We start from the raw sequence: 8,243 nt of genomic DNA, 5'->3' as shown, positions 1-8,243 counted from the left end.
CGCCGTCTGCCTGCCTGGCTGCCTGCGAGCTCGGCGGGCAGCGCCTCCGTCTGCAGCGCCCGCCTCGCGGCTCTCATTCCCTGCCAAAGCTCACCCAGCCAAGCCGCGCTCTCCTTCCTGCCTCGCTTTGCTGCCTCCTCCCCCCCCACCCCCAAAGCTTGGAGGTTCCCCGGCAAGGGGGAGGGGAAAAATTGAAACTTACACTTTCGTGCGTCCCTCCCGGCATGACGCTGCACGCTGACGTCACGGGGCTGTAATGGTGGTGTGCCTCGAGATTTTTTTCATCAAACAAGTGTGCCTTTGCCCAAAAAAGGTTGGGAAACACTGAACTAGAGCATGCACCACTCTGGCGAGTGGTGTGATGTACATGATGCTTACCCCCAATTGTGCTGATGCCACTACTTCTGAATATCAGTTTAGCTTTATGCCAACTCAGTTTTTTAATGTGGCAGCACCTAAACTTTGGAACTCCCTGCCTATTGATATCAGGCAGGTGTCATCACTGTACTCCTTTTGGCACCTGCTGAAAACACTTTTGTTTAGACAATGATACTCAACATTGTTTATATTTTGGAGCTCAAAAATAAAAGTTGGCATATCCCATTCACTCCCTTCTAATGGCATTACACCTCTCCTGTTTCCAGCCTTTATATCTTGAAGTTAATTTTTCAGATTTAGGTGAGAGCCACTTAGCTTTATGACCAGGTTGATTTCTTTCTGATTTGTGCAATGCGAGTTTCTGGTCTCTTGTATCTGCTTCCCAACATGCTTCCAGTTAGTCTGAAATACTGGAATAAGAAACGAGTAGAGATGTTAATATACAGTCCTTCATTTACTCTGAAACCTAAATGTTTATAGGTATATAAATCTGAAGTGTCGTGCTGGATGCTTCATGAATTGTAAATGTAGACACAGCAGCTAAGGGGACACGGTGCCTTGCTTTATAGAGCCGGCAGTGACTAACAAGATGTTAGGTATAAACCTGATTAGGGTATTTTACAATAAAGCAGTATTGTATTTTAAAATGAGAGTATGTCCCCCACATTCAAAATCCCTGTCTTAAATAACACCCAATAAAGAACTGAACAGAAGGACAGAACCTAACTGAACACAAAGCTTATAAATCCAATTGGCCTATGTGTTTACGTTCTCCTATCTATCAAGTAGTAACTATAAAAAGGCAAGCTAGACATAGTGTGGTGTTTATTTCTTTTTATAAAAAAAAAATAATGTATATTTTAAAGCAGCACAATCCAAAGCAAGGATCACCTACCTCAGGCATAGGCAAACCCGGCCCGCCAGACGTTTTGGGACTACAACTCCCATCGTCCCTGACCACTGATCCTGTTAGCTAGGGGTGATGGGAGTTGTAGTCCCAAAACATCTGGAGGGCCGAGTTTGCCTATGCCTGACCTACCTCCACCAGAAACTGCTCATATGTAAAGATCATCATCAGAGGCAAGGATGTAACTAAGCAATTAAAAGATGCAGCCCTGTGGGCCCACATGTCACAAATGTGCATACACTATGCATAGGCAAACTTATATGTACTGTTCGTTTCCATCACTCTCACAGCCCGGATGGCCCGTCCCATTTCACTACCTGAGGCAAAATGGGAATGTGCCACTTCCTGTTCCCCCTGATGCCAGATAAAAATGATTTTTAGAAAGAGGGAAGTATAGAGATTCTGATTAGAGATTATTCTGAGAACAAATGTGGATGACTGCGACAGATCTAACACACGATGATGGGCTTGAGATAATAGGGCTATGGCCTAAGAGGAAAGTGGATCACTTGAATGACACAAAATATTACAAATTGATTGGGGGAGACCCTCTATTTAGAATTGGCATCTTTGGTTTTTTTTAAAAAAGTGTCTTTTTAAAAAAAAAAACTTCTGTTTCCCCTCAAATGAAGATTTGGAGGTGAAAACATCAATATTCCTAATCATTCTTTCATCAAACATTGGCATAGCAGCATCAAGGCTTAGGGCCAAACTACACACAACACCAAACTACACACAACACCACATCCATGATTTCTTGGCAACAGTTGTGCAAAAATGTACTGGACTTTTCTCTAATTGAGCTCACTGAAATCTCATTGAAAGACAATTTCTTTTAGTTGACAGCTTCTCTCTGAAAACTCCCTTGAACTTGCAATAATGCAGGTACTAAATCAAACAGGGGTTCTACTTGGAAGGAGAACCATGAAAAACAGTTACAGAACATGTGACAATGAGGCAAAGTTGCATCTACAGGAGTCCTTGCAGCTGAATTAAAACTGGAACACTGAACTGGAAATTGAGGCAGAAATATGCAGCTGTCCCTTTTGGGGATTGAACCTGCGACCTTGGCATTATCAGCACCACAGTCTACCAACTGAGCTATAGCCCTGCACTTTAATCCCTGCTGAGACTTTGAAATCCAGGCTGATTAAGTTGCAGTAGCAGTAACTAGCTCAGGTACTGGAATTTTATTGTAAACTGCTTTGGGAGTGGATCTTAGCTAAAAAGTGTGGTACAAATAAAATGAAATCATTTCCTCGTGGCTTCTGGATGCCAGGTGAAAGAAGAAGTAATGTATCTTCCATCTCTAAACTGTGATGAACAGAGTGGCTGAGGAAACTCACCCAGATGGGCAGGGTATAAATAATAATTATTGCGTGACCAGGCGGTGACAGCCCCAGCCCCCAGGGATCATAAGGAAGGAATAAAGATTCTGACGTTATACGGAATTAAAATTAGGCCACAACTTTATTAAACTTCCGAATGTAGGAAGACCTAGGCCTTGGCCGTGTATTCCTCCCAGCCCCCCAGCCGGGGGGAACTTGGGCTCATCAGGGTAAATGGGATATGGGGGTGCGCTGTGAGACATAAGTGTAGCAGGCAGCCAAGCCCATATCCCCGCACGCAGGGTAGTTCACTGACGACCTTTCAGTGTATGGCCAGTGACACCTATTATATAACCCCTTTTAAGAGGGGACCCTGGAATTGCCGCTGCAGGGCGGTGAGTCACCACTTCATGCGCCACGCACCCCAATATATAGGGAAGAAAAGACTAAAGGATTCCACCCAAGGCCATAACCACCAAAGTTGTGACAAATTGCTACGCGGAAGACAAAACCTGCCAATGCAGGAACATTTCTTCCCAGTCCTTCAATAGCAACCAAAGACTGTATCAGCGCCCGTTAAACAGGAAGAAAAAGTTAACCTGCAAACAAGAAACATTAAACAAAGGGAGGGTAGGGAGGGTGAATCTCCTATGCTGACTGCCTGGCTACTGTCGGCTCTACCCCTTATATATATGGGACTGGCCCACCTCCCAGCAAGAAACTTGATTACTGAGACTGGGCGTGAACCTCCAAAAATTAACACTGAGAGGCAAGCCAGTCCCTGTTGGCCAGTAAGCTCCCTTACTGGTGCTAAAATTCTTAATGGTAAATTGAGCTAACATTCATTTTTCCCTCTCTATGTTTAATTGCTTCAGCTTACCTCTTCTTCATCTTCTTCTTTTTAAATAAATTCTTTGGAGACAAATTGTGTCACTATGGTACAGCACCGCATTCAAGCTAGCTCTATAAAAACAGCCTCAAAAGTACCATTTTTGTCTGAGACAAGATGATTTTTCTCCTGTCAGTCACAGACCTTGAGAGGAGCTGTAAAAATAACCACAGTGGCTTTTAGCCAATAGACTTCTTTGACAGCATCACAAAAATGCTTCCAGCTCAGTAGTTTCATATCTACTGATACAAACACTTGTGCTGGCCCAAATGCTGAAATCTGGATTAGTGGTCCTCTATCATTTGGCCTCACAGAATTGTTTGGTGTCTGACAGAGCCTGACTAGAGTGAGACGTGAGGGAAGGAAGGAAGGAATATCTCTAAATGTATGTGATACATTAAGAAGTGTTGGTTTTTCTTCCCGGATTAGAAGTGAAACTGTGGAGCTGGACTCTCCTTGCCTCCTTGTACAGAGAGAAAGGGGCCTCAGGAGTGTATGGCCCCCTTACTACATCCCTGGGAGGAATGGCACTAACAATCAGGGGTTTTCCAGACAACCTGCTCATTAAGCATTGCTCCTGATTGGCTGGCACAGAGCTGACACGATGGTTAGATCATGCCCAGCCTTTACTTAGCATTCATTTTTAGTTTTTTATGGGGTGGCTATATGACAATGAATATTCATCCTGCATCCAGCCTGATTTGCTTGCAGGCTGTTTACACATCTCTGCATTAATCATTCATTAATATCACATTTTTCAATCCATTCCCCCATCACTTAACAAATCACAAAAGTCTGTTGTTTTTTGAGTGGATTCATTGTGCTAGGGCTACAGTGCTTTAAGCCACTTTAAACATACAGACTTAATGCATGCAACTCTCAGTGGCCTTTCCTACCCTCACCAATTCACCTAGCAGCCAAGATCAGGTGGGTTGTCAGAAAGAGAATCTATGCCAGAATGGAATGCCATAGGGCTCTAGGTGAATGGTGGAGTCAAACACCCGAAGTCATTACACTAGGGTTTCTAGGAAAATCTTTATATGACAGCATCAAAATTATATTACTTATCACTGCTTATACGTAGATTAGAATACATGACAGGATAAAGTTAGCCATCAAATACCAAAAATAAACTGTTGGGTGTACTGGTAGCTGGATGGATTGGTGTCATGCATAACAACACTTCTACCAGCTGGAGATACTTGCCTGAGTGCTACCAGTATCCTCATGTCCTGATACTGTCATCAATATAACAGAGAGAAAAAGAATTATCCAGCAGTTCCTTTCAAGGGTTGCATTTACAGTGCTTATCCCAAAAGCATTAGTGGTATTATGCAGACTTAAGTGATATTTCCCAACTAAAACTGATTGGCTAATCATATTGGATGAGATGCCACTGTCCTGCCTTTCCACTGCAACTCTTCAGATGCTCACACACATTAAAAAACATACACACAGCTGTTCTTGAAGTTCAGGCGACTCTCTAAAGCAGAATTCAACATGGCATGAAGGCTGCCAGGAAACGCAGTTACCAAAATCTGAAATAGTTCTGGGTTGACATTTTTCAATTGGCACAGAGAAGAGTGTTAATGCAGGAAACAACCCACCCACGTATATTCAAATACTTGAAATGTAAATAGCTATCTTAGTAAAAATAGCTTCCTCCTTCCAAAATTACATTTTCTATTTATGGTCAATGAAAATTATTGTACCATGCAATTATGAGTTAGTGTGGGTGCGTAACTCCTATGCTCATTTCCCCTAATAGCTTAACATTTCAATATTCTAGGGGAAAGAAATTGTGTGAGTACTTTCATGATAGTCACTGCCTACTAAACTGGAATAAAAATTCTGTAAATTTCCTAAAATCTTTATGACGTTCCAAGTGAACCTTGCAAATATGATTTTAATGGACAAATCTCAGCAACCTAATCCTTAGATATCTGTTCCATCCTCTGTGAGACAAGCTAAAGAGTATCTTAAATATGTCTTTGCATTTGTGTGTATGTGGTTTTTGAAGGAAAAGCAGCTAGGGGGTGGGGCTACAATCTGGATTGTTTCTCCTGGTCCCACTGTCATGATGAAAATACCCCTTCAGAGCGACTATTTGCCCCAGCCACTTTTGGTGTCAGTTGGTGGAGAATCTTAGTCAGGACCACAGTGCAGGGGAATTAAACACCCCTCCATCTACTCAATGTTCCTAATCTAGATCAGGTTCCCAAACCAATTTCATTTTAAACACAAATATGGGTGTGCAAGGAGACATTTAATGAACCCCACTTACAGACGCAAAATAGAAAAGTTATATAGCCAGAATGCTCTATAAACATTTTGTAAAGTTATAATAGTACTCGTTTGATGGTAATTTGATCACTCATATTTACAGAAACAACACTATAGCAGTATCCTTACACTAGAGGAAGCTATGACAAATGGTACACTGTTAGCAAAAGCGTGTGGAGTGGGGTATACGGCAAAGGCCTATGATCTCCCAGGACTCATTTTCTCCCCTTTGAGTTGGTGTTATGTTGTGGTTACAGAAGACATAGCGTAAAACATTCCAAATAAAGTCAGTGGACAGCCCTAGAACATAGATTTTCCACTTCTTAGCCCTCCAGTCCCACAGCCAGTCATAGATAAAAGCCCTACCAAGATAACACAGATAAACAGAGTCAGCCCTACCATTAGGCAGGGAGGCAGTTGCCTCAGAATGCAGATGCTGTGGTAGGGATAAGAAGTGATGGAGAGGTGTTGGAGAACAGAGCTGTGGGTGCCAATCAGCCTACAATCCAGTGCACCTCCTAAAAAAGCCCGCTGTCCATAGGTGCAGTGCATGGCATCATCCTCTTGGCAGCATCAAAGCAAAATTCAACTGTCAATCTAGTTTGCTTCTGTATGTGGAATAAGGGGAGGGCATCCTCTTGCCCTTTGCCTCAGGCAACCAAATGTCTTTAGCTGCCCCTTCAAATAAAATATATCAAGATGTGCAACCTGAAGTTTCATCCTTATGTCTTTAGAACTATAGGCACACAAAGGAGAACTTTGGCAAGAAATAACTTTGCACAAACTGAACACTATGCACAGAAACTGAACATCCACCGGGGGGGGGGGGAGGCAGCACAGTGTTCCAATAGCTTAGTATTCCCATCGCAGTTTCCCAAACTTGTCATTTTGATTTATAAGCAGGATTGTACTTCTAGTACCTTAAGCTTTTGTATTGTTGTTGTTGCCATCAGTTTAGAGTTGGGAATGCCACTTATAACTCATTATTATTTGGCAAAAAATATGTTGTTTATCTAACAAGTAAATACAGTGGTACCTCAGATTAAGTACTTAATTCGTTCCGGAGGTCCGTTCTTAACCTGAAACGGTTCTTAACCTGAAGCACCACTTTAGCTAATGGGGCCTCCTGCTGCCACCGCACCGCCGGAGCACGATTTCTGTTCTCATCCTGAAGCAAAGTTCTTAACCTGAAGCATTATTTCTGGGTTAGCGGAGTCTGTAACCTGAAGCATATGTAACCTGAGGTACCACTGTAATATGTAACATTACAACAGGCCACCGTCAAAATGTCATATTGTCTTCCTCCCTCCCATCTGAATTCACAATTTATAATGCTAGCCAGGAAACCTACAATGGTCATACCAGTTGCATTTTTTCCCTGCATATTATTTGCAGGTGGATCTCTTCAAACATAGAAGGTTTGAGGGCAGGGAAGGGAGGAGTGTTAGGATATTTCCCTTCCACCTTAAAAGGGAGCAGGATGTTTGTGTCACAGCCTGCGTATTTCCTGTTCACAGGATGTTTATGTTTTTGCTGTTCCTTTCGATTTCTCAGTCTGTCGGAGACTCTGATGCAGAACAGTCACGTCTCTCTTTGTTCTGATCAACACAAAATAAAGTCTGTAAAAATGCTCTCCTGCTGTGCAACTTTCTGGCTGTGCTTCTGCTGATAAAGAGTGTGCACGAGCCCTGGAATGTGGCAAGGTATTCCAGAAAACTCGTGTCGCTAAAAGCTCATACTGCATGACTACAGGGATCGATGGATCATCCGGCAGCCGGCATGGGGCCATGATGGACTATATCTCCCTGGCAGTATCCCAACAAGGAGTTCCTTCAAAATTATGGAATTCATGGCCTTATCTCACACTATAGGTCTACATTCTGGATCGTATGCAATGCTGCAGTTTCACTCATGCAACAGATTTTTGCTTTTCCCACAGAACCTCCTCCTCTTCTCTTTCCTGTAGCCACCCCTGAGGGATGTTAGCATCCAAAACGCATATTGAAAGAGCTGTAGAACTCTAGAATGTCATATACTCTGTGGCAGTTATTTCAGTTGGGACAGTTATGGCAGTTAGTAGGACAGTTTTAACAGAGCAGCAGGTATGTTGTGTTGTGCTGCTGTCTCAGTGTCAGTCAGTCTGTAAATGTCAGTCAGCCTTCGATACAAATCTATGTAAGATGTTTTACCAACTTAAGAAACATCCACCTGCATTGTATATTTTAATCTGCAAGTACAAATACACTAAGTAAAAGTTATATGTTACTTAAACTTTAACAGAGAGTGTCTTGTGTAAGTGTTTTTTTTTTGGGGGGGGGACTAATTAAAGGCTGATTCCACATACAGCCATACCTCAGAAGTCAAACGGAATCCATTCTGGAAGTCCATTCAACTTCCAAAACATTTGGAAACCAAGGTGCAACTTCTGATTGGCTGCAGGAAGCTCCTGCAGCCAATT

General features: G+C 42.6%; 1 long non-coding RNA gene across 2 annotated transcripts; it reads right to left on the bottom strand.

Moving 5' to 3' along the window:
* Window positions 1-333: 333 nt before the first annotated feature.
* LOC308589701 lies at window positions 334-7,222 on the bottom strand. Of its 2 annotated transcripts, none has more exons than XR_014009422.1 (3): window positions 4,709-7,222; window positions 3,494-3,657; window positions 334-788 (listed from the first exon to the last, which is right to left on the bottom strand). It is a non-coding gene; the product is annotated as an uncharacterized lncRNA (long non-coding RNA). The 2 variants fall into 2 exon arrangements; XR_014009423.1 differs by lacking the exon at window positions 334-788 and having other exon boundaries at window positions 3,322-3,657; window positions 4,709-6,821; window positions 7,050-7,222.
* Window positions 7,223-8,243: the final 1,021 nt, after the last annotated feature.

This window comes from Podarcis bocagei (assembly GCF_964188305.1).
Source record: "Podarcis bocagei genome assembly, chromosome: 6".
NCBI lineage: Eukaryota > Metazoa > Chordata > Lepidosauria > Squamata > Lacertidae > Podarcis > Podarcis bocagei.
The sequence above is the reverse complement of the archived record's forward strand: the minus strand, read 5'-3'. Positions and strand labels throughout refer to the sequence as shown.